At 44.9% G+C, this 26,684-nt stretch overlaps 1 protein-coding gene across 6 annotated transcripts in view; it reads right to left on the minus strand.

Moving 5' to 3' along the window:
* Nucleotides 1–26,684, minus strand: part of FARS2 (phenylalanyl-tRNA synthetase 2, mitochondrial) — a 516,796-nt gene that overhangs the window by 52,953 nt on the left and 437,159 nt on the right. The window lies entirely within an intron of this gene.

Raw genomic sequence — 26,684 nt, forward strand, 5'->3', positions numbered from 1 at the left:
AGGCTGAGGCAGGTGGATCTCTTGAGGTCGGGAGTTCAAGACCAGCCTGGCCAACATGGTGAAACCTTGTCTCTACTAAAAATACAAAAATTAGTCGGGTGTGGTGGCACACGCCTGTAATTCCATTACTCGGGAGGCTGAGGTGCGAGAATCACTTGAACCTGGGAGATGGAGGTTGCAGTGAGCAGAGATCGTGTCACTGCACTCCAGCCTGGGCAACAGAGTGAGACTCCGTCTCAAAAAAAAAAAAAAAAAAAAAAAAAGCTGATACCTTCTCATTTTCCTGCCTTTGCAATATAAGGGCACTAAGGCATGGTAGAAAAAGCACTGTTGCCTTCTTAGAAGGCGTTTACTACCGTTATGAGGAAAGCCAGCTCCCTGATGGATAATGGACTTAGGCAGTGCTCATCAATGGCTGTGGAATGTATTAGGTAAAAAAGCCAATGGAGGAATTTTACAATTATATATATTGAGTTAACAACACCTGAATCTATTGATCAATCTCAATAGAATGAAAGGAGAGACAGTGGAGACACCACTCATCAAGTAGTCTTGCCAAAACCCAAACCAAATGAACTTAAATCTGATCAAGCCTCTAGATTCAGCTACTAGTTTTCAGGAAATACAGAGGATAGAAGAATATGTTAAATGACACCATGGGGATACAACTGGCAAAATTCCAAACATGGGAAACTGCACAGGGCCAACAACCCAGTTTCTTCAAAAACAACAGAATGACCAGAGAGGGGGTTGTGAGAGAGATATACATAGACACACACACACACACATACACATATACACATATGTATGTTTCTATCCATGGTTCCTGGCTCGTAACTCCCACAACCTTTGTTACACTCTTTTGTTACAACGTTGGGGCACTTTAGGTCTCAGAAGCAGGCCTCAGAAAACAGAATCTCTCTCTGACCTTCTCCTACCTTCTTTTCCCTTGCTCCTTTTTCTCCCCAAGGCAGGACTCTAATCTTTTCCCACCTTTCTCTGATCTACCTTGTCTGACGGTAGGTCATAAGTTCCCCATTTCTGAAGGGGCCCTGCCTCATCCCAGGAGGAAGGAATACTGCACAGAGAGACCAAGAAGAATCTGAAAAGATAGGACTTGCTGGGTTCCCCCACTCAGTCTATTAGGATTAGATCATACCCTTTGTGTCCACTCACATATCTACATGGTTGTCCATGCTTCAACATGCCTATCCAATGAAGTCTCCATACAAGCTTTAGGAGAACAGTGTATAGAGAGCCTCCAGATAGCTGAGCATGTGGAGGTTCCTGGAGGGTAGTGCACCCAGGGAGGGCATGGAAGCTCCATTCCCCCTCCCCCATATTTTGCCCTCTGCACTTCTTAATCTGTATCCTTTGTTATATCCTTCAAAATAAACCAATAGATGTTGGTACATGTTTCTGAGCTCTGTGAGCTGCTCTAGTAAATTAATCAAACCCAAGAAGAGAGTTGCGGGTTCCCTGAATTATAGCCAGCTGAGGCTTGTGAAGGCATCTTAAATGGAAGCAGTCTGGTGAGATGGAGCCCTCAACCTGTGGGGAGGGGGGCCCCATTCCCCGCAGCTGGAAAATAAGACCCCCAAGAGAAATATTAACCAAATGTAAGTGTGGGCCTTGTTTGGATCTAGATTAAACCAATTATTAAGTATGAGACAAACATGGAAAACAAGAAAATCTGAGCACTGTATATGTAATAATTAAATACTTTTTAAGGTAGTGATAGCAATATTGCAGCTATGTTCTTTAAAAGTGTCTTTATATTGTTACAGGTATACTATGTGAGTATTTACAGATGAAATGACATCCCGAATTAGCTTCAAAAGAATAGCTGGAAAAATAAGCACACGAAAAATGCTCAATATTACTGGCCATCAGGGAAATGCAAATCAAAATTAGAATGAGGTAACACTTTGTACCCACTAGGATGGCTATAATAAAAAAGAGATAATAACAAATGTTAGTGAGGATGTGGAGAAATCTGAACCCTCATACACTCTAGTACAAATATACAATGGTGTGGCCACTTTGGAAAACAGTTTGGTAATTCCTTAAATGGTTAAACATAGTTATCATGTGCAACTCAGCAACTGCACTCCTAGGCGTACACCCAAGACAAATTAAAATGAGTCTACAGAAAAACATATATAAATGTTCATAGCAGCATTATAAATAGCCAAAATGTGAAAGCAGTCCAAATGTCCATCAAATAATGAATGGATAAGTATGGCATATTCGTACAGTAAACTACTATGCTGCAATAAAAAGAAATGATGTATTGATATATGCTATAATATAAATGAACCTTGACATCATTATGCTGAGTAAAAGAAACCAGTCACAAGATACCACATATTACATGATTCCTTACATGTGGATGTCCAGAATAGGTAAACTGTAGAAACAGAAAGTAGATCAGGGGGTTTCCTAGGGCTGTGGTGTCAGGAACAAGGAGACTGGGGGCAGTGAGTGGCAGGGAAAGGGTGGGGATTGCTAAGGGGTCTTGGGCTTCTTACGGGGTAATGAAAACATTTAAAAAAATAGCCATGGTGATGAATGCACAACTCTGTGACTCTACTAAAAGCTACTGAGTTGTACACTTTGAAAAAAGCATGCTGGGGAGGGTGTGGGCAGGGGTACAGGTGAAATATAACATGCCATGTGTTGAAAGTTTTTAAATGTGAAGGCTCTATCATCAGACCCCCTGGATCACATCCTCACTCTCAAAATTATGAGCTGTGTGACCCTGGGCAAGATATTTAACCAGTCTGAAACCTAGTTCCCTCAAATGTAACATGAGGATAGTAATATAGGCATGCACAAGTTAAATGAAGTTGATATATTTAAGGCACATAGAACATTGTCCTGTACATGTAAAATGTCCATGGGACATCACATTGTTTTTATTTTTTATTTTTGAGATGAAATCTCATTCTGTCACCCAGGCTAGAGTCCAGTGGTGTGCTCTTGGCTCACTGCAACCTCTACCTCCTGGGTTCAAGCAATTCTCCCATCTCAGCCTCCTCAGCAGCTGGGATTACAGGTGGTGGCCGCCATACCCAGCTAATTTTTGTATTTTTAGTAGGCATGGGGTTTCACCATGTTAGCCAGACTGGTCTCGAACTCGTGACCTCAGGTGATCCACCCACCTCGGCCTCCCGAAGTGCTGGGATTACAGGCGTGAGCCACCGTGCCCGGTAGGATGTGAAGTTTTGTTACTCTCATCTGCTTGTCTTTGGGTCAGCTCCTTCAGGAGGGCCCATTTCTTCAGCATCTCCCTCAGAAACCACAGTCGTTAGGGATACCTAGCAGGGGCTCACAAAAGTCTTCCTTTGGTGGTTCTGACCTTCTTAGTTTCTATGATGCCCCTTACCAAGGCATTATCTTCAGAAGGTTTTTCGTGACTTAGTAAGTTTGTTTTCTCTTTGATTTTAGGCTACAGATGAAAATGTAGGAGCAGCAGGAAGAGATGGAAGAAGGAGACCAACTGAGTCACATTCATGGACTCTGTGCCAGAGGGCCTGACTCCCCCACCCCAGGGCCACACATGCGGGGACAGCAAAGGATAATAAATCCCATGGATTGTCCTTCCAGACCCTTCCCATGGGTGATGCCATTAGAAGACTGGCTCAACCTGGAGGCAACTGTGTGCTGTTCCTGACATTACCAGACCTGCCCACTCTCCCCTGGATCCCAACATGGCCGTCTGCCTGGGTCCTCATTCTTGCAACCCAACGATGGCCTCCTAAATTAGCAAAGTGCTTTGGCTCCTTGTCAATAACAAAGGCTCTTTTTGAACCTCATCAGCGAGACTATGATAAATATTTTATAAATGCCACTCTGAAAGCACAGCTCAACACACACGCACACACACAATGGCGTGTATAGATACTCACATGAGCTGTCTGCCCAGGGATGCAGCATTTTCTCCCCTTCAAGTTTGCTCCCAAACAGATTGATTTTTTAACTTTTATTCTGTTGTACTGCATGTATCAACTGCACAAGGCAATCAGCCAAAGAGATACTTAAACATACGGAGTAAATTTCATGTCTTGGAGAACATGGTAGAGCCAGACAGCAATGTGATCTTCCACTCTGCTCTCTGGAGCTGCCACTTGGCTGGGGAGGGGCCATGTTACACCTGGGCCAAACTATCCTGGGGCTCCCGCTCAGAGCGCCACCCTCATGTCTGCAGCAGCCTGTGCAAATATGCAGAGGCCCCTTTGAAAGCTCTGTGGTGCTGCTTAGTGGTGTTCTTTGCACCTTGAGCAATGCTCAAGACCTGCCCATGGACATACCAGGATTAGCAAAGCAATCTGTAGTACTGAATTTCTGTGGGTGTCTGCATTTGCTATGCTACAAGGGTAAGAGATTGTCATTTACAGTGAAAAATAAAGGTGGTGTTAATTAAATTTATTTTCCTAAGTGTCACCGTCTCCAGACCTCTATTCCTTTTGTGAGGTGAGCAAGTGTGTCCTACAAAAGAATAAGCCAGAAATAAACTTCATTTTAGTGTGATAATATCCAGAATTCACACATTTTTAAGCATTTGCCAAAATAAGTAGTGATTTTACAACTGACTTGCATAAGCTCTTTGTATTCCTCTGGTTTGGAAATTGAAATAGAACTGTGTACTGTATTACTTTGCCCAGATACAACATTGACACTGATGTTTTACAACCAAAATGCTATCACCTCTAGCTACATACTGTAACCTCACATACACTGTGTATAACTTGCCTTCTTCCCTGTCAAATGTATCCATTTCCAGGTCAAGCTAAAGAGAGTAAAAGTTTAAAGACAAAATCACAAATCAGCAGCTCCACCATGATGCCAAATTGCCAGGACCATTAAAGGTTTGTGATTGCACACTGGAGGCACAGATCAGGGTAAGCTAGGGCACACACTGTACATCGTAACATGGCTCTTTCTCTTACTTCCAGAAAGCTTATCAGATGGAAGGATCACAATGGGGACAGTGAAAGTTCTACAGGTACGCTTTTCATATGCTCCATTTTAGATACAAGTAGGCGCGTCTACTGTGTGAGCTTCAGGACTAAGCATTAGTAACAGGTTCCTCTGTGCATGCCTGTGTGTCTGTGTGACCACAGCAGTGATTTGGCAGTGTGAGTGCACGAGTGCTCCCTAGACCAAGCCGGTCAGGATGACAAAGCAAGGACAGCAAGGACTGGGACAGGTGGGCAGGGAGTTGGAAGACAGGCAGGTGCTGCAGCAGAAAGACTGCAGGCTTTACAGGCGGACGTGCCTTAGTTGGAAGCTTGGCTCTGCCACTTTCCAGGTTTGTAAGTAGGGGAGTGAAGTCACTCCTCCTAGCCCCGTGTGTCTCACATGAGAAACAGGAACCGTCTATATTTCAGAGTTGCTGAGGAGATGGAAAGTGAACAGCAGGTGCACAGTAGGGGTAATGGTGGTTGTAAAAAGTAGGTGCAGAAGCTGTGGAGGTTCAAGCCAGGTACCCAGCCCTACCCACTCCCTCATGGACACTTGCCACTCGCAAGAGACTGGGAGGCTTGGAAACCAGAAGGGTCCTGGATGGGCTGACTGCTTATCTCAAGGGATAGCTCAAGCTGAAGGCATTGAGTGGCCTGATTTATTTTTGTAATGAAGTAACTCTTCATTTTTAAATTTAAAAATTTAAAATTTTTTTAAAACTAAATTTAAAACTAAATTCATTATATTTAGTTTTTAAAACTAAATTCATTATATTATTCTATGGAGCTACTAACATCACTTGTGATATTAGGAATGGCTGTCATAGTGAGGATGGGAAGGAGAAGGAAGGAAAGAAGAAGCGAGAAGTAGGTACTTCAGCTGTGCTGGATATTTTGTTCTGGTCCCTTTTTAATATTTAAAATAATCTGGTAAAGTGAACGCTTTAAAAATATTTATTGCCTTTGTTTTAAATATTATGTAATTAAGTTTATATAATTACTTTTTAATAAATTTTTTATTTTAGAAGCTTTAGATTTACAGAAAAATTGGAAAGACACTACTAGTCCCCATATTCCCCCCATTCAGGTTCCCCTGATATTAACATCACACATTAGCCTGGTACATGAGTATGTTAGTCACAAGGAGTGAACCAACATCACTACATTATTTTCACCAGCATCCACACTTTACTCAGATTTCCTTCCTTTTCCCCTGCTGTCCTCTTCCTGTCCGGGATCCCACACTGCATTTGGTTGTCATGCCTCCTCGGGCTCTCTTGGCTCTGACACTTCCTCAGGCTTCCCTTGTTTTGGGTGGCATTGACTATTTTGAGGAGCATTGGTCAGGAATATTGCGTAATGGCCCTCCATTGACAAGTGTCTGACTTTTTCCCCTCATGATTAGACCGGGGTTATGGGATTGCTTTTTGTGGAAGATCACAGAGGTTGAGTACCATTCTCATCACACCATAGCAAGGGGACATTCTCTCAGCATGGCTTCACTCTTGATGTTGGCCTTGGTCACGTGGTAGAAGTAATGGTCATCAGCTTTCTCCACCAACTCTCTTTCCTCCCTTTCCAACCCGTCCTCTCTGGACAGAAGCCTCTACGTACAGCCCACACTAAAGGGTGGGGAGTTATCTTCCACCTTGTTGGGGGAAGAGTATGAATTACTTGGAATTCCTTTGCACGGGAGATTTCTCTATCCATCCATCCATCCATCCATCCATCCATCCATCCATCCATCCATCCATCCATCCATCTGGCATTCATTTATATTGGTATAATCGGATGGATTTTTATTTTATACTTCGTGTTATAACCCAGAACTCCATTGTTTATTCCGTTTCTTATGTGTTTCAGCTCTGGCTGTTGGAACTCTTTCAGTTGGCTCCTGTTCCCCTTTGACATTCTGCCATCCCCCAATATTGTGGCCTTTTTGGAGCACCTTCTTATTTTCTGGCATTATGAGATATTTGTATTATATTATTATTGCATTAATTATTGGCTCATATATTTCCTGACCCAGTCCTAGAATAAATCACTTCTCCAAGAAGACTTGTAGACTTGCTTTTTAAGCTGTTAGCAGCTTTCAGTCCAGGGCTGTTCACCACCATTGAAGTAATACCCTTCTGAGTATCGTACCCAAAGTTCATCCTCCCGTGGCTGCTGGGGGCACAAACTATTCCCTGCTGCAAATGAGCTCAGAGTTTTTTCTGCCTGTCCTTTCTGGAGTTCTTTCCACAGCTGCCATGGGAGCCCCTGTGCTCACACACATGTGTCCATCAGTGCCCAGCCGAGGATTGGGGGATCCTCTCTGGAACTCCAGAGCTCTCTCTCTGGGCAGCTCTTGCCTGTCTGGCACTCTGCCTTGAGAATTACAGATGCTTCAGCATCCCAGATTCCTATCACTGTCTTGTGCATTTAGAGACTCCTGGGCTTTGTGTGGGGTCCCCTGCCCGTGCTGTGGCCTAGGAAGCCCCCCAGGCAGTGAGCGGGGGAAGCGGCAGGGCTCACCTCCATTGCTCTCCCTCTCATCAACCACTGTCCTGGACTACTCTATGTCCAACGTCTGAAAACCCTCGTTGCATTTATTTTGCCTGGTTTTTAGTTGTTTAAGACGGGAAGGTAAATCCAGTTCTTGTGACTATATCTTGGCCTGAGTAGAACTTCTAATTGACACCAACATTTACCAAAGGGTCCCATTTAGCAATGAGACTGACTTTCCTGGGATGCTAAATAGTCTTGTCATAGTCAGTGACCCACAGTGAATCTCCTGACCAAAGGAGGGACGCGGCTTGGACCGTGCGGCGTTGTACAGCTGCGCTCGTCTGTCTCTATCACATATGAGATTGCTCGTGGTACAAAATTAGGAATGGATTAGACTGAGAGGGTCTGAAAGCCCAAGGCTTTCCTACTCGCTCTACAGGACCATCAGAAGGTAGCTGCAGGGAGGGCTGCTGGGCAGGCCCAGCCACTCTCTCAGGAGACAAGGGTCTGCGCTGGCCAGCAGCCACCACGGGTTTTAAATGAAAATGGCCTATAGAAGTGATATGCTTGGTGGCACAAGAAGCCTCAAGAGCCCAGGAGAGCGATTGGTTTCACAGGAGTTCATCCTGGGCAAGCTAAGAAGTGCTGATTAATACGAGCACTCACCAAGAGCTTGAAAACCCACTTGGCTAACAAGGGTGGAAAGTGGAGAACAGGGCTGTGAACGCCCCCTGGGCCTCTGCTCAGTATCTTTCCTTCAGCTCCACTACATCAGAATCACACACACACACCCCCCACAACAACCACCGCCGCCGCACCACACACACACATACACACACACACACACTCCCCACACAACCACCCCCCACACCACACACACACATTCCACAACCACCGCCGCCGCACCACACACGCACACACCCCCTACACAACCACTCCCCACACAACCACCCCCCCGTACCACACACACACACATCCCACAACCACCGCCGCCACACCACACACACACATCCCCCCCACACAACCACCTCCCCTGCACCACACACACACATATCCCACAACTGCCCCCGCACCACACACACACACACACCCACACAACCACCCCCCGCACCACACACCCCCCCCACACAACCACCCCCCCTGCACCACACACACACACACATACATCCCACAACCACCGCCCCTGCACCACACACACACATACACACACCCACACAACCACCCCCCTGCACCACACACACACACACACCCACACAACCACCCCCCCGCACCACACACACACACACATATCCCACAACTGCCCCCGCACCACACACACACACACCCACACAACCACCCCCCCGCACCACACACACCCCCCCACACAACCACCCCCCCTGCACCACACACACACACACATACATCCCACAACCACCGCCCCTGCACCATACACACACACACTCCCCACACAACCACCCCCCCTGCACCACACACACACACATCCCACAACCACTGCCGCCGCACCACACACACATACCCCCCACACAACCACCCCCCCGCACCACACACACACATCCCCCCACACAACCACCCCCCCGCACCACACACACACACACATACCCCACACACAACCACCCCCCTGCACCACACACACACACACATCCCACAACCGCCCCCGCACCACACACACACACATACACCCCCACACACACCCTCTTGGAACATCAACAGGGGACCATAATTTTCTTCTTGGTTTCAATTTCATTGTCTTCAGATCTTAGAAACTTTCCTTCTAAAACAGTGCGGTAGATTTGGAACATGAGCCCTCACCAAGAGCTTGAAAACCCACTTGGCTAACAAGGGTGGAAGGTGGAGAATAGGGCTGCGAATGCCCCCTGGGCCTCTGCTCAGTATCTTTCCTTCAGGTCCACTACATCAGAATCACACACACACACACACACACACACACACACCCCACAACCACTTTGAAGTAATACCCTTCTGAGTATCGTACCCAAAGTTCATCCTCCCGTGGCTGCTGGGAGCACAAACTATTCCCTGCTGCAAATGAGCTCAGAGATTTTTCTGCCTGTCCTTTCTGGAGTTCTTTCCGCAGCTGCCATGTTCTTCCGTCCATGTGTCCATTTGGAAACATTTTTTTTTTAAATCCAGGAACTTTATACTAAACAAAAGAATGCTTTCCAAAGGTGAGTGCAAAGAATTTTCTTCAATTTTCATCAGAGTTCCTCCAACTGGCAGATTTACCTGTAGTTTGCAATAAGTACCACAAAGCCATCACCAAGTGAGTTAATGAGACCACATTCTCTGTCCTCCTTCAACCAGCTGTGAGGGCAGGTGCAGCTGGGATGGAAAAGGTGCCAAGGAGAGGCACTGCCCTCCTCTGCTTGGGCCCACCTGCCAGGCCTCCACTGTCCTGAGGGTAAGGTCCACTCTCAGCATCTATGGCCTCACCCTCACCTTCAGTCTCATTCCACACCTCCCACCAACCATACCTTCTGGCCCACCCAAAGCAAGAAAGCCCTTAGAGAAATGAAAATGTTCATCCTCATTAAAAAAGACTTCTAATTAGTGAAGTAACCATAAATGACCATGGAACTCCTTGTTTCAGACATGGAGCTTCTTCAAGACCTGTTTAGTGTTGTTCACAACAAGGGAGGAAGTATCCCATTAAGACAGATGAGGGCCAGCAACCCTGGCTTTAGAGTTAATTAATATATTCATCTTTAAGAAGGGAATGGGTCTCACTGATTTGGGAAGCTGAGGCAGGATGATCACTTAAGGCTAGAATTTCAAGACCAGCCTGGGCAACATAGTGAGGCCCTGTCTCTACAAAAGATAATTCAAACATTAGCTGGGTGCGGAGGTGCATGCCTGTAGTCCCAGCTACTCAGGAGGCTGAGGTGGGAGGATGGCTTGAGCCCAGGAGTCACAGCTACAGTGAGCTATGATAGTGCCACTGTACTCCAGCCTGGGCAACAGAGCAAAACCCTGTCTCTAAAACCATAAAGTGGGGGAAGGGTGTGGGGGGGTGTAGGAGGATTTGGGGGGATTGTCATGAGCTCAGCTTCAGTATGAAGCCTGCTTTGAGTGGTTTGACCAGAGTCTTTACACTCCGTTGGCACTCACAGATCTCTGCTGGATGAAATTGAAGTAGTTTCCATGACCGAGCCCCTTTTTGACCTGATTCCCTTCAGGACACCTGCCTGGGGCCATAGCTGTGGACTCCCACAGCCTAGGGGACCACAAGACAAACTGGAGCTCACTGACCATGTGGGACTTCCTGAGTAAAGGTGTGAGCTGGCCAGTGACAGGTCCCCTTGGATCTCACATCCTGATAAGAGAGTGAAATGACGCCAAAACAAAGAAGAAAGAAAAATCCATCCAATGCAAGATGTAGGCTCAACCCATAAGGAAATCCCATCTCCTGGGCAAATCTAAGGAATGAAAATTTCTCACAAAATTAAACTGCTATTTTCTACAATAACTGACCGTTACCTCCAGGGCAATGTTGGTACAAAGCTCTGCTACCCAGCCCTTCTACCACCCCGACAGTTCACTGTTCTACAATCACACCATGACTTTGAGGCCCACACGTTTTCATTCAACCCACAACAGCCCCCCTGACCTGCTCCACCCTGGGGGAATTCTTGCTTATTCTCCAAGGTTCAATTCCAATGGCACCTTCCATCTGAGATAGTCCCTAAGATTCCACGATATTTGCCACGGCCATAAGGAATTTGTAGCCAAGCCTTTCTTCCCTGGGCTCCCGTGGCTGCACCCCACTGCTCGTTCAACTCCTGTCTTCTGTTTTGGACTGTGAGGCCCCTGACGGCAGGGCCTGAGATTCATTCTGTCTGGGGCCCCGAGGCTACTCAGGGACAAGACAGTGCTCCGTGAGATGTGCGCTGGGGGATGGACACATGGACGGAAGGACATGGCTGCTCCACACTGGCAGTGTAGGCTTCAGGATTTTCAAAGTAGACTGGCATGTGCGCTCTGATTTGCCCTTCCCCTCCCGGGGAGGCAGAAAAAGTATTATTCATGCTCCACTCACAAGGACACGAGTGTTGGAAAATGTGAAATGAGAGGGAGCCTGATGCTGCCCGGAGTCCTAAACTAGACCCACAGAGACTTGAGCTCTAGTTCTGGCTTTCCTGCAGAGTATTCTGGGTGACTGTGAGCAAGTCTGTGGGCCTGGGCTTTAAGGAATTATCTACATCTCTGATCCAGTTGCAATTGTCTACACCTCCCTTTCGGTCATGTGTTCTTAAGTAGTGAAGCCTGAAGTAGCAGCAAGATTTTCAGATGCTTAGTGGCTTGTGAAAGGTCCTGGTACCACTTCATTCTCAGGTGCTGAATCTGGTTTTCAAATCTGTGTGATACTGGAATAATGGTTGGTCCTTAACTGGTAATGAGAAGTTGTTTTTCTGAGTGAAACCCGCATTGCCAGCTCGGCTTGGGGTAGGTCCATGCTGCTAACTCTAGACGGGGATCAACGGGAAACTGCACGGATACATTCATTTCTTTCAACAAATATGGCAACAAGATGATGATATCCAACAGGTCTCTAATAAAGGAACGCAGGAAAAGCACATACAGAAGAACAGAAGTGAGTGAGAACAAGCAAGTGCTTACAGGTTCTGTGCTGACCATGCCTCTGCTAAAACAAAAACAAAATATTTCGGTTCATCCAGATGCACTGGAGAAAGCTGAGCTGCTGCTGCTCAGACTCTATCACAGTCCTGCTGACTGTGACATGCAAACAACAGGAGCCCCATCAACGGATGGAAAGATCGTAGTTTCTCAGACCGCATCCAAGTCGCACAAAGCCTTGTCTGAACGCCGTTCTGAGTGCTTCATTCAGCAACATTTGGCAAATCTCAAGGCTGGAGATGTAGCAATAGGATTAACAGAAGGAGGAGTTGCTGAATGAATTTCTCAGTCCATACACGAGGAGCAACACAGAAAGTTAAAACATGGCCAGTGATTTGCAGCTGGCTTGCCCAGGGGAGCCGCTGAAGGCCTCCTTCAAAAGCTAAATATGGTCTTCCTTGTAGGAAACCCAACAGTGGATGTAGCCACGAGTTTAAAGGAACCTCCCTGGGCTACTATCAGGACTCTCAGGCAGGGTAAGTAGCACCTGTCAATCAGGCCCAGTGAGCCTTCAGTCCATAAGACGTCAGCAATGCTGCCATGGAACGGGAAAAGGCCCTAGAGTAATGGGGACAGCACCGGCCAACTTGAACATTAGAACTACTGACCACCAGCATACTATGTGGGAGAATCATGATGGTGATCAAGACACAGCCGCTGCCCTCAGAGAGCTGTCGTCTAACACAGCAGTCCCCAGCCCCCAGGCTGTGGACCAGTACCAGTCCGTGTGCTGTTAGGAACCAGGCTCCAAGGCAGAAGTGAGCGTTGGCTGAGTGAGCACAACCACCTGAGCTCCGCCTCCTGCTAGATCAGTGGCAGCATTAGATTCTCACAGGAGTGAGAACCCTACTGTGAACTGTGCAGGCGAGGGATCTAGGTTGCGTGCTCCTTATTAGAACCTGACGCCTGATGATCTGAGGTGCGGCAGTTTCATCCTGAAACCATCCCCACCCACCCCATCCATGGAAAGATGGTCTTCCACAAAACTGGTCCCTGGTGCCATAAAGGTTGGGGACTGCTGCTCTAACAGATGGAGGAAAACAAATATGTCACTGCTGATCACAGAGGACTAAGATAACAATCACCAACAAGGAGAAAATGGCAAAGTGAGATTGAGGTTCAGAGGAGGCAGTGAGCGCAGGCGACTGGGAAAGAAGGGGTGGCTTTGTGTGTGCGGTTGCATTGGAGATGGGCAAGGAAAGATGGGCATAAGCTCAAACAGCAGAGATGGGGAGACACAGGGGGACGAGCTGAGGGATGGGTGCATGGAGGTGTTCAAGAAATGGGAACATTCCAAATGGCTAGAGCAGAGACTATGCAACTAGGCAAACAAAAGGAAATCACATTGGAAATATGATGGGACCAAAAGGGCAGTGAGCCACAGGCGAGACCCCGGGGTTTCAGTGGGCAGAATGGGGAAGCACTGTGACCTCTTTAGCGGTCAGGTATCAAGGCTGTCATTGAAGGGGCTGGCTGCACAGCAAATTCAGGGTGAATCGAGGCAGGGAGGCAGGCACAGGAAACCAATTACTGGCAGTTACTGAGCACCTCTTCAGACCCTCAGCCCACCTGTGTGAAGAGCCATACTCTATGGCTTGAGTAGAATGCAGAGCAGACCATCTGCCAACTCGCACACCGGAACCGCTCTTCATGGCGCATGCAACTCACATCGCACAGCCTCCACGCTGTCGCTTAGCAGAGGAATTTTGCCAGCAGCTCACTCTGCTTTTCCTCTGAGCACGAAGTCAAGAAGAAACATGGGAATTTTCTAATATTTCACTATCTGGAACTATTAACAAAATGGCAATTTCATGATTCGAACTATATTTTCTATTTAGTTTATGGCTTATTTGGTCAGATTGCAACTTGGACCAACTTTTACAAGTATTCATGGTACTGTCACAATTCTGGTCATTTCTCCATCTTTAATGACACAAGTGTAGCCTTTCCCTAACAAAGCACTGTTACTTTCGTTCATTCTGGAAAAACCTAGTAGGTTTAGAGAGATGGCTGTGTTTTATGTTAATAATAATAATTTCGGTAACTATAATAATGACTGCCAGACAGCACATAGACATGTACACAGCATGCCACATGTGTTACCTCATTTATGCTTCACAACCACTCTGAAGTAAGTTCTATTATCATCTCCATTTACAGATGAGGACACTATTTAATGGAATTCCATAACAGACAACTACCAAAGGCCAGAGTTCAGTGCCTCCGCAGTGCAAGTAAGTTCAAATTTTCAGATGTTCCTTATTATACTTCCGATTTGTATTTTTCTTTTGGGGCTGTTTTTATAAAATCGTGACACTTACAGATTCACAATCCACAGGCACAGTAGAAACTTAATTATTACCACTTGCATATGTCTTGAGTTCTAGGATTTATGCATTATTTTCACTTTTTTTGGACGTCAGTGAACCACTTTGAACTGATCCAACCATTGCTGCAAAGGGAAATCTAGCATATGTATATATTAAAATGTGAACGAGACAAAATGCAGTTGCAGAGAATTACACTCTTTTACTTAAATGTTAGCTGAAAAGTGACCAAGACAGTCCTTGCAGCATATGGGCAATATAATTTATCATTACTCTGAACTGAACGTTTATCTTCCCCTCAAATTCATGTTAAAATCCTAACCTTTAAGGGCCCTTTGGGAAGTGATTAGGTCAGGAGGGCATAGCCCTTACGAAGGGATTAGTGCCCTCATAAAGAGGCCCTGGGGAGCTCCCTTGCCCCTGTGACATGTGAAGACGCAGCAAGAAGAAAACCATCTATGAGCTAAGAGGTGGGCCCTCACAGACACGAAATCTGCTGGTGCCTCGACCTTGGCCTTCCCAGCCTCCATAACTGTGAGGAATATGTTTCTGTGGTCCCAGCCTATGGTGATTTGTTACAGCAGCCAGCATGGACTAAGACGATCATCATGAAAACTAAGCAGACCAGTGTTGGCATCTCACCCCATCTCCACCGCCGTAGGAAGGAGAACCCACCATTATGTTTTTAAAGCTCACTAAAGGGAGGAGGCGACGCAGGAAGGAGGAAGAGGGACGAAGGAGCTCAGAGAGGGAGAAAAACGGCTGGATCGGGGCAGTTTAGGAGGCACAAACTGGGAAGGCAACAGAGGTTGGAGGATCGTAGGAGAAGGAGAAGCCAGGAACCCAGGCCTGTACAGCATTTTCCAAGGGTGGCAGGGCCTCTGTGGGAGAGCTCTGGGATGCAGGGTGGGATGAACATCAAGAGCTGGAGCTTCTGGAGCCCTAGTGAAAAGCCCCTGTGTCCAGCTTTGCACGGAAGCAGAGGAGCTGTCTGCCTGTAAGACTCTAGGCCAAGATGGCAGGTTGAGGGCGTTTTCCCAAATGTTCCCAAGGCCTTCCCCAAATCTGGTCTGTGTGTGGGTGGAGGGAGGGAGGAAGAGGTAGTGTGAAGTAGATGAAATCAAATTTAGACAAATAGAAGGTGGTGACATTTCTCACACCCAGAGTTGTGGGATAAAATGTATATCTGTTATAAACTGTTACTAAGAATACAATGGGATAGCTGCAAAAATCACAACTGATCTTACACTTCACATTTCCTCTAAAATTACCAAGCCGCCAGCAGACCCACTAGTTAGCCCACAGAGACCACTAGGGACCCACAAACCTTATTTTCTAAAATAATGTACTGGATCTGAAACAACTGGATCTTAAACGCCGGGGCTTTTCAGCACCCAGCGGATAGTAAGCAGTGAGAAGGCACCAAATAGCGCCAATGGTGTTTGGTTCCAGCTGTTAAGCTGGTGACTTCGGAATCACAACAGTGTGAAAATCTCCCATCCCTGGGGCTACCAGAGGTTCATCATTCTTTGGAACCAACACGTATAATCCATAAGGCTTGACAGCTATGTTTGCTTTTGACAAATGTCTGAATTTTACTTAATGAGGATTAAAAAAATAATTTGTTTCCATGAAAAGTATTGCCTATGGAAGTTTCTGAGCTTGAAAATTTCAGACCTAGTTTCACTCTGAGGCAGAAGGATCCCATAACACGGAAAAGTCAATATCCATAAAACAAAAGCAGTGCCTGTGGGAGTTCCACCGAAGTCCCTTCGTATGAAATTTCCTGGTATCCCTAAGGGTGAACACAGTGACATCCCAGGGGGTACAGGAAAGACAAGTCCCCCCAAGACCCTGTCCAGGCGCCCTCCAAGCCTGGGCCTCTCCCCTCATTCTTAGTCCTAAACGTTTGGGGACATGTCAGAACCTGAAAGGGAAAGGAAAACATTGAAGAAAAATGATACTAGAAGTCTGGTTGAGCATATATAGTTTGCTAAAGGAACACTTTGAAATACTTCGCTTTCTGGTATCCTAGTTAAAAAGCATAAAACAATCTCTAACAGGGAGAAAAATACTAAAATGTGTTTGTCCCTTGCTGTTGCTCATTTGCTTACCCTGAATGAAACATTTAAAAAAGATACATATTGGCCAAGGTGGGCGGATCACGAGGTCAGGAGATCGAGACCATCCTGGCTAACACGGTGAAACCCCGTCTCTACTAAAAATACAAAAAATCAGCTGGGTGTGGCGGCGGGCGCCTGTAGTCCCAGCTACTCGGGAGGTTGAGGCAGGAGAATGGCGTGAACCCGGGAGGCAGAGCTTGCAGTGAGCCGAGATTGCGCCACTGCACTCCAGCCTGGGCGACAGCGCGAGACTCCATCTCAAAAAAAAAAAAAAAGATGCATATCATTGGTTGTCAAAGTACCTTCTATAAGCTACACCAAAATTTCTATCTGGTTGGGAGTGGGGGAAGGTCAAGAACAGCAGCACAATAAAACAGAAGTCAGAGAAAGGCTTGACAAAGTTATGAAATAGCCAACATAAATTTGAAAATGGCATGAGAACACATCTGTAAGTATGGTGTTGTATTTTGTATCTGACGAGCCACCCATCATTTTCTACCTATGTTATCACTCCCAAGATCTATTTTAATATTTACCATATATGTTAATAAAAATGAGTGATGGAAAGCATCACGACTCAACCACATGCCATGAGCAGCCCATTAAAGCACAAATAACTTACTAATAAAAAATTCTTATTAGAATACAGAGAATTCCAATTAGCCTTTTTATTTACTAACATTATCTTAGAGTCAACATAAAGTTAACCGCTCCCTGCTTTTAATTTAGTTCATTCTAATGACTATTTCTCTGCATCTCTACTGTTCGTTTAGGGACGAAGATGGGGATAATGAAAACCGAAAGTCCTGCCAGCACTAACATTGTCAGGCCTTGATATCGGCACTTAAAACAACTGTTTGTGAGAGAGAACCTGGTATCTGGCTTCTGACGTTTCAGAATAATCTTCTATTCTGCCCCTGGATGACGTCACTGTTGTGTGTGAGTCCTTGGTCCCAAGAATAGCCCAGCACAGAGGCGCCAGGGCACGCTTTCATACTCACATTCACATGGACGTAACAGGACTCCTGCACTGCACGCTTCCCCCAGTGACACACGCCCCATGCCTCCAGGCTGTGCACAGGCAATGCGCAGTGGCAGCCCAGAGGGAGAGGTGATTTACGGTGGCTCAGGCAGACACCACTAATACCGGCTTTTCCTGTGTTTGACCAACAGCCTTTGCAGAGAGTGCACGCAGGGCCCTCACTCTCTGGGGGCTGCTAGGGGCAGAGCCCGGTAATCCCAATGACTTAGTGGATCCTGTGCCTCCCAAGGCTGGCGCCCACGGTGACTGCGCACTTGTCACTGACTGGCAGGCCATTTGTCTGCTGCAGCCCAACAAATCCCACAGATCCTTCTGGACCCTTTGCAGCAGGCTTTTCATACCTTGAGTCTTATTTAATGTTCACATGAAAAAGCAACTGCCGCTTGCTGCGCTCATAAAAGTCTTGTTAGAAATTAATACCTTGCGCGAATAAAAAACATCAAGTAAAGTATTTATCTGAGGTCGTTTGGAAAAAATAGTTCCGTGGGTAAGGTTTTACAACAATAGGTGCTGTAGTGACAGAGGAGTGCTCCCCAAAACGACGGGGCTCTCTGAACGGCCGGTGTGCAGCAGAGCGCGGCCCATGTGTGCAACCTCATTCCATTGGGAAAGGTAATAAAGAGGTCAAGGATCCTGATTTCTGTCTCCAAAGTCAGGTGTCTCTCAAACATGTGTCACTGATCACAAGTGGAGGTGAAGCAGTGAGAGTAATGAAAAGCAGGTGTGGCTACGCCTATAATCCGAGCACTTTGGGAGGCCGAGGTGGGCGGATCATGAGGTCAGGAGTTTGAGACCAGCCTGGCCAACATGGTGAAACCCCGTCTCTACTAAAAATACAAAAATTAGTTGGACATGGTGGCGCACACCTGTAATCCCAGCTACTCGGGAGGCTGAGGCAGAAGAACCTGGGAGGTGGAGGTCGCAGTGAGCTGAGATCACGCCATTGCACTTTAGCCTGGGTAAGAGACTTCGTCTCAAAACAAAAACAAAAACAAAAACAAAAAAAACTCTTGCTATTGCTACTGCGATATATATATATATATATACATATTTTTAAAAGCTCCTCAGTTTATAACTCCCAAAGTTAACTCAATGAAACAAGCGTATTCTTCCAATTACCCATCATATTTTTGATGTTCAATAAGACTAAAACAAAAAAAGATACATAGTACCACGGTAAGCTGTCATCTGGATGAATCAAGCCCTATATTTTCTTAATCAGGAAAGCTAAATGTACAATTGAGTAAATGCATGTATTTATGTCTCCATGACTTGTAGTCATGGCATTTTCAAGGAAAAATTTAGATGCAGTCATCCTAGGCCCTCTCCAGTCATGAGAAGAAGGCATGTACAATGCCTGGTGACTTCTGCTAATAGGCTAAAACACATTATATAAAAGCATAGAGTGTTTGGGGACTGGAGGTCAGTCTGATATAGTTAGAGTGAAAGACGGCACAGGGAAGGTTTGGGAGCCATACTATGGGTGGTTGGGAGTGTCCCCTGAGTTCTTAAACTCCAGAGTTCTCAAATTCTCACCAATGATAGTCACCTGAGAGCTTTAAAGGATCTTGGTGCAAGGCCCCAGTCCAGACCTGGAAACTGGGAATTGGCAGTTTTTGAAGCTTTCCAGATAATTCAACTGTGCTGCCAAATTTGAGACCCAATACTAGGCATAAGTGCTTTTCAAACTTTAATGTTTGAGATCTCGACCAGCCTGGCCAGCATGGTGAAACCTCATCTCTACTAAAAATACAAACAATTAGCCGGGTGTGGTGGCGGGCGCCTGTAGTCCCAGCTACTCGGGAGGCTGAGGCGGAGAACTGCTTGAACCCGGCAGGCAGAGGTTGCAGTGAGCTAAGATTGCGCCACTGCACTCCAGCCTCGGCGACAGAGTGAACTCCATCTCGAAAAACAAAACAAAACAAAACAAAACAAAAAGAAAAGAAATCTCCTGTTATCCTGTTAAGATGCAGACTCTGATTCTGTCTGATTCTGCAGGTCTGGGGTGGGGCCTGAGAGGCTGCATTTTAGCAAGACCCCAGCTGATGTTGATACTGCTGGTCTATGGACAAGTTTGAGTTGCAAAAGTATAGAGAATGGGAAACCTCCAAACATTTCTGTGTGAGGGAGTGATGTAACCAAGGCTGAACTGTGCAAAGAGGAATCAAGCATCCCTTAGCAGAAGCAGACTTAAAGGGGAAGGAATGAGGTAGCAGACCATTAAAGAAGTTGATGAGAGACAACAAGAGATGGGATCAGAGAAGTCTGAATGATTCCTGGTAGCAGGCTCCTTGTGGAGAAGTAACCCCATCACATTCCACGCCACTCTATGGGGGCTGCTGCTATGGGGTGGGCCGGTAAAAGACCCTACCAGGATCTCAAAGACCCTGTGAACTGTAGTCTACTTAGATATACAGTCCTTCCCAGCAGTCTGAGTTACCTGCACAGCACAGTGCCTTCCCTCTGCTTCCAGGCACATGAAGGAATTGCCTGTGCTCGCGCCTTAGCAGTTGGCAGGGCACGCAGGTGGTGTGGCTTCGTTCCCTGCAGCCCGGCAGCCCCAGGAACAGCCGAGAGAGTAGATCCCCCACAGACCAGCTCTGTGTGTGAGAATTATGTAGAGGGCACCCCACCCACACATGGCCAGAGTGAGGAACATACTTCTGTTGGGTGAATTCACAGATATTCTCAGGTTATTTGTTACTGCAACACTAGCCTGGCTGACTCTGACTGTTACACTAATCAGCTGGACCCACACCCTGTGGGTCGGTTCCAGGAACCTGGCAAAGGTGATCTGAGGCCTGGCGGGCCTGCTGGAGAACTGCCCAGATTCCATTTTATAAGGGGGATATGGCCTGAGGATCTTGATCCTGGTAACTCACCTAACCTCCAGGACCACTAGTGAAACTTGGCAAAACCCCACATGTTAGAAGGCTGGCCTCAGCTCCTGAAGCTTTCCTTGTGATATAGTTTGGATACTTGTCCCTGCCCAAATCTCATGCTGAATTATAATCCCCAGTGCTGGAGGTGGGGCCTGGTAGGAGGTGTTTGGATCATGGGGGTGGATCCGTCATGGCATGGTGCTATCTTCGGGATAGTGAGTTCTCATGAGTTCTGGTGTGTGTGGCACCTCCCTCCCCCTACTGTCTCTCACTTGCTCTTGCTTTCGCCATGTGATGTGCCTGCAGCCCCTAGGCCTTCCACCATGATTGTAAGCTTCCTGAGGCCTCCCTAGAAGCTGAGCAGATGCCAGCATCAAACTTCCTGTACAGCCTGCAGAACTAAGAGCCAATTAAACCTCTTTCTTTACAAATTTAGCCTCGGGTACTTCTTTATAGCAATGCAAGAACAGCCTAATAAACCTTGTGAGTAAGATATTTCCTAAGTCAGTGCTGTTGACCGTGGTGCTTTACCGTTTCTTCCCTCGTCCTCCCATATCACAGTGAGTGAGAATTGGACGTCATTTTTGGCTTTCACTTCTGCTGTCTACTTCAACCCATGCTGCATTTTCTACATTGAGTTCTAACTAAAGAGCATGACACAAACTGTTGTTAAGAAAATTGAAATAATACTGGATTTTTTTAAATTAAAAAAACAAGTGTTGCTTTTAAGTTGAGGATTTAGCTTGATATTCTTTTCAGACCTCTCACTTCATGCCAAACCAAAGAGAGTTCCCAGGGCTCTAATGTCACTCAGCTAAACTTCACCCTGAAATGAGATATTTGAAGTCTACAAATGAATGCAAAACAGGTTCTGGGTGAATAAGGTATTAAAATAGTGACCTGAAACTACTTCAAAGGTGAATCATCAATTTTAGTTATATCTCATGATTTTGCCTTTGTTTGTTGAAAGCCATACTTATTTCTCAAGTGAATAACGAGCAATGTCCTAGAAAAATATTCTTCTTGCATCAGATAGGATCAGGAAGTGGAAAGAGTATTGCATTGGATACTTGTTATTTTTAAATTGCATTAATGAAAAAGTTAGACCCCAATTTTTTCTTTGTAAAATAAAGGAGTTAGAAGTCTTTCATCTCCAAAGTTTTATGCAATGACGGTTTAAAATTCCCATCAATGGTGGATGTGACTCTAACTTGGCTGGAAATCTGAGTATTTTTCAAAGGAATTATCAGATTTCTTATACATTGTCAAATTCTCCAGCCATCAGTCTATTTCCTTTACCTCTTAGATAACTCAATTTTAAAAAGACAAAAATCATTCTAATCAATCATCAGTTTGGCCATCAATTTGCTCTCTTTGCTTAAACATAATCTTGCAATTGTTATCTGTATTTAAATTTGTAGCCTGTTAAAAATAAAGCCCATGTGAGCTTACTGGTATTTTCCAAATTTTGACAATGAATGTGCCACTTTGTAAATAGAAAAAAAGGGTATTAACATATACACGGAATTGGATAAGATTTCAGAAAGTATCTTTCCAAAAAACTATTTTCCCTTATTTCTGCTAGGCTGAAGAACTCATCTAGCTAGAGAAACTCACTCCCAAGAGGTTCTAGTTGGTTTTGCTAAAATTTTTATTATCTCTACTGCTTATTAAGTCACTGATACCTGTTCTCTATGGTTGGATAAGTTCTATCTGTCAACATGGATGATTTACTTATGCTGCTTCCTCCTAACAGGGCCCTAATAAATGAATGTCTTCCACACTGTATTTTTAGAAATTAGCGTTTTACTATAAAAAAAGTATGTTCATAGTAAAAAATTTAAATTGTATGCATATGAACTGCAAAGTAGACAATACCCTCAGTTCCAGTCCTCAGTAGATAATAATTGTTAATGATTTCCTTTGTATCTTTATAGATATTTCCTATGCACAAAAGTCTACATGTTTATATAAACAAAAAATGGAATAATTTATAATATATTGTATACCTTAGTTCTTTCAATATATCTTTGTCTTCTTTACTTAATGGTGTATAGAACACTTTATAATGGCTACTTGAGGGGGCATACCTATTGTGGAATATTTAATTTCACATCTCTACTTGCTACACATGAGATTCAGAGCAAAAATAAAAGGAAACAAAACAAAATGTATGTGCCATGCCCTATAAAAAAAAATCTTAGCTGGGTGATAATTAATGAGACAAGCTGTATAAAGTGCTAAAATAAAAAACAAGATTCAAGTAAAAAATAACAATAATAATGGCTACTAGTGTTTGGTAGTATAAACATTCTATGATTTATTTAATCAGTCTTCTATTGATGAAGTTTCTGGCATTGCAATGAATACTGCAGTACCCATATCTGTGAATATCTGTATTAAAATATTTGTGGAATAAATAAATGCTGAGTCAAAGAGTATGTGTATTTTCAGTTTCAATATAGAGTTGTACCGATTTGCATATCCACAGATAATGCAGATGGAGGATACCTGTTGTCCTGCACGCTTGACAGCACTGAATATTATCCACTTCTAAAATCTTTGTCAAACCTACAGCTGAAAATGTAATTTGCAGCAAATAATTTGTATTTCTTTAATCATGAGTGAGGGTGAGCATCCTGTCCTATGTTCACAGCAGTCTGTATGTCTCGTGCTCACTGACTGTTAAAGAGTTCTTTGTTATGTTTTAAAAACTGGCCTTTTATCACAGCCTGGCAGTCTCCTTCCCCACCCCACTAGTTTGTTATACATCCCTGATCCAATGTTTTGGTGCAGTTTGTTCAGCAGAAGCCTTAAATTTTTATGTGGCTAAATTAATCACTCTTTTCCTTTATGGCTTCTGACTTGCCCAGTAGGTTTACTTTTCTCAGAAAGGAAGAACTGCTTCTAATTTAATCTCTATAATCAGCTGAAAGTAGATGGAGAGGCTGGGTCCATCACATACGGTGTGACCTTCTACCAGTTACTCATCCTCCCAGAACTTCAATGTCCTCATCTGTGAAACTGGGACAGTAAAAGCTCCTTTAAAGGATCATCGTCAATCCCAAATAAAATAATGTGGTTACGACTGAGCGCACGGCGCACAGGAAGTGTTCAGTAAGTGGTGGCTTTACTTCCCCGAGATTGTAAACACCATCATCACTTAACAGCTCCAGCAAATGAGTCATAGACATGTGGCAAATTCCTGTTTCTCTGGAAGGCAGAGAGACCACTGGGAATGACAGCGTACCGCCCATGGGCCAGTCCCCGGCTTGCTGTGGCACTGCCACAAATGCTGCTGCTGTGTAACTTCCTACGGAGCAGGATTAATTCCTAGCATGGTTCTTAAGTCACTTTGGGATCTGAGAGACGTTTCAATCATTCTAGGATTTGAGCTTCTTGAAAAGGCTCAGGACAAATGGCAGTGAAGGCTACGTGGACACACAGTTTGTGGGTAAGCACAGCGTCATCACCTTAACTTTCATGAGAATGAAAAGAAGAAACTGCTCAAGAAAAAACCGGAATTGAGACGAGAAATAAGTGTAAAAGCTTACATGGCATATATATAGATTTGTCTGTTTTTTTCTTTTGGAGATGGGGTCTTGCTCTATCACCCAGGCTATAGGGCAATGGTGTGCTCATAGCACACTGCGGCCTCAAACTCTTCCAGGGCTCAAATGATCCTCGCACCTGAGCCACCCCAGTGGCCAGGAATACAGGTGTGTGCCACCAAGTCTGGCTAAATTTTTTTTTTTTTTTTTTTTTTGTAGAGGTGTGTGTGTGGGTCTCACTACGTTGCCAGGCTGGTCTCAAACTCCCGGCTTGAAGCGATCCTCCTGCTTAGGCCTCCAAAGGGCTGGGATTATAGGCATGAGCCACCGCACCTGGCCGTTACATGGCATTCCACATAGGAGTCCTCCTCTGTCAAATGAGAACTCATAAGCACTACATATTGCTGAGTCCTTTAGAACATAGAGAGAAATACATACGTACACCTGGCTAAAGGTTGTGCTGAATATTCACAGTCGGTCTCTTATCTGATTCTATTTATCATGGCTAGATAGGTAAAAAAATATATAAAATATAAACATTCGTTTGAAGAACTCAATTATTTAAAAAGCTTCTTACTTTAACAGAGAATAGAGTCAAACTTTAACTAATTTTTATATGAAGGAATCTACTTTCCCTATAATTTCTAATCAATGTAACCTTCTACTATTCAGGAAAAAAGGCAGCCTAGCTCTAAGGGATCAGGACGTAACTGATTCAGAGCGGCAGTAGCTTTTTTGGTTGAATTTCAATTTCCAAATAGCTAGAAAACACTCCTGTGGGCTAGCTGTTGTCAACTTAGCATCAAGACTACTGCTCAGGTACCAGGCCTAGCATACACTGACCTTCGCTACTACAAGAAATGCTAAGGATTAGCTATACTCCTATTACCACGTTTGCAGATGTGTTTTCACCAGAGAACTCAACTTGTTTATTTCCTACAGAAACCTCTACATAGAGCACAGCACAATCTCTCAAATACAGCAGCAATGCTATCTTCCAACTTACATGGTCTTCCAGTTTGGCTTTGACAATCCTCCCTTTGAGAGGCACAGGCTATGTACTCTTGCCTTGAAAATGGGTGGGCTTTTATGACTGTTCCCACTAGTAGAGGGCAGTGGAAGTGATGCTATGCGACTTCTAAGGCTAGGTGACAAAGACAGCAGAGCTTCCACCTGTTAACTTGCACACTTGCTACCATATAAGGAAGCTAACAATTCAGAGGCCACTGCAGTGAGGAAGGCCAGGCTGCTTGGAGAGGGCGAATGTTCTCCAGCCATCACCCCAGCAGCAAGCCCCAGCAGACAGCCAGTGTCCAGTGCCAGATGTGTAAGTAAAGATGCCTCATCCCAGCCCAGTCAAGCAGTCACTCCCAGTCTTTGAGTATTCCCAGACAAGGCCCCAGCATCACAGAACGGAGATAAGGACACATGAGCATCATAAAATCAGTGCTTTATGTCACAAAGTTTTGAGGCAGTTTGTTACATGGCAATAGATAACTAGATTTTTACTCTAGGTTTACTTGAAAACAGGCCACCTTGCAACTGCTAAGGATAAATGATTCCCCAAAGCACTGCAAAACTTCCGCAGAACAATGCAAATGCATTAGCCACCTTGCCCATTAATATCCTGCTCAACAGCCATGCTTTGGGAAGCGGTCGTTCATCTCTCCCTCCCTCCATCAAAGCTAAGCAATGGATTTCCCAGAAGTCATCAGGCTGCTCCAGCATTAGTGGTGAGGGGGCAGATCTGGTGAGGGTTTTCGGAAAATAAAGTAAAATATTTAGATCGTTTTGCAAGTTGCTTTTCAGATGCCACATTTTTCTCTTTCATCTGTTCCAGCTGACAATGTGTGACAGTTGTCTCTGTGGCTGTTTAACCTTAAAACCATTTATCCTGAGATCATTAAAGATGAACGTCAGGCTGGATTTGCTATGTGTAAAGTAAACTAACAGGATGTTACTATGCCAGAGGAGTACAATAATAACTTATTGTTAATATTTGTTTTGCAAAACAGATGAAATACAAATTCCCTAATACAAAGTCTAACACAAAACAATGGGACGGGGAAGGGAAATATGGTATTGACTAACCTGATTCTATAAAGATCCTCATTTCTGGCGGGGAAGAAAAAAGGAGGGTGGGATAAAGAGCCAGACTATTACCTCTGAAGCTTGGGAGGGTTGGCAGCAACTTGGTGGGCTTGGTGACAGCACCCCTGATTTGGCCTTTGTGACACCTTTTAAACATCTGGACCAACATACAAGGATATAAAACCAGCGACACACACATCATATCCCACATGTTCACAGGCCATAAATTCAATACATTCATAAATTCAATACATTCGTTATTACATATATTTTCACACCAGCATCTATTATTGATTTTTATACGTTACAGAAATAATTTCATATTCCTCTGCTAACATTGGTTAACATAAACAGATTAAGATTTTTAACCATTAAGCAGTATTTTTAAGCCCATTAGCTTTTGCCTATTTTCCTTCAATCTAAAGTTTTCAAAATTCCTATTATCAAAGTCAGTTCTGAGCACGACTTTACAGTGTCAAGCCCAGTGTGTGGTGCAGAGTGAGTACTTAGCCAATATGTTTTGATCGACGGGAAAGGAAACTTGAGGCCAAGGCAGTG

The sequence above is a fragment of the Macaca fascicularis genome, chromosome 4 (assembly GCF_037993035.2).
Source record: "Macaca fascicularis isolate 582-1 chromosome 4, T2T-MFA8v1.1".
In the NCBI taxonomy this organism is placed as follows: domain Eukaryota; kingdom Metazoa; phylum Chordata; class Mammalia; order Primates; family Cercopithecidae; genus Macaca; species Macaca fascicularis.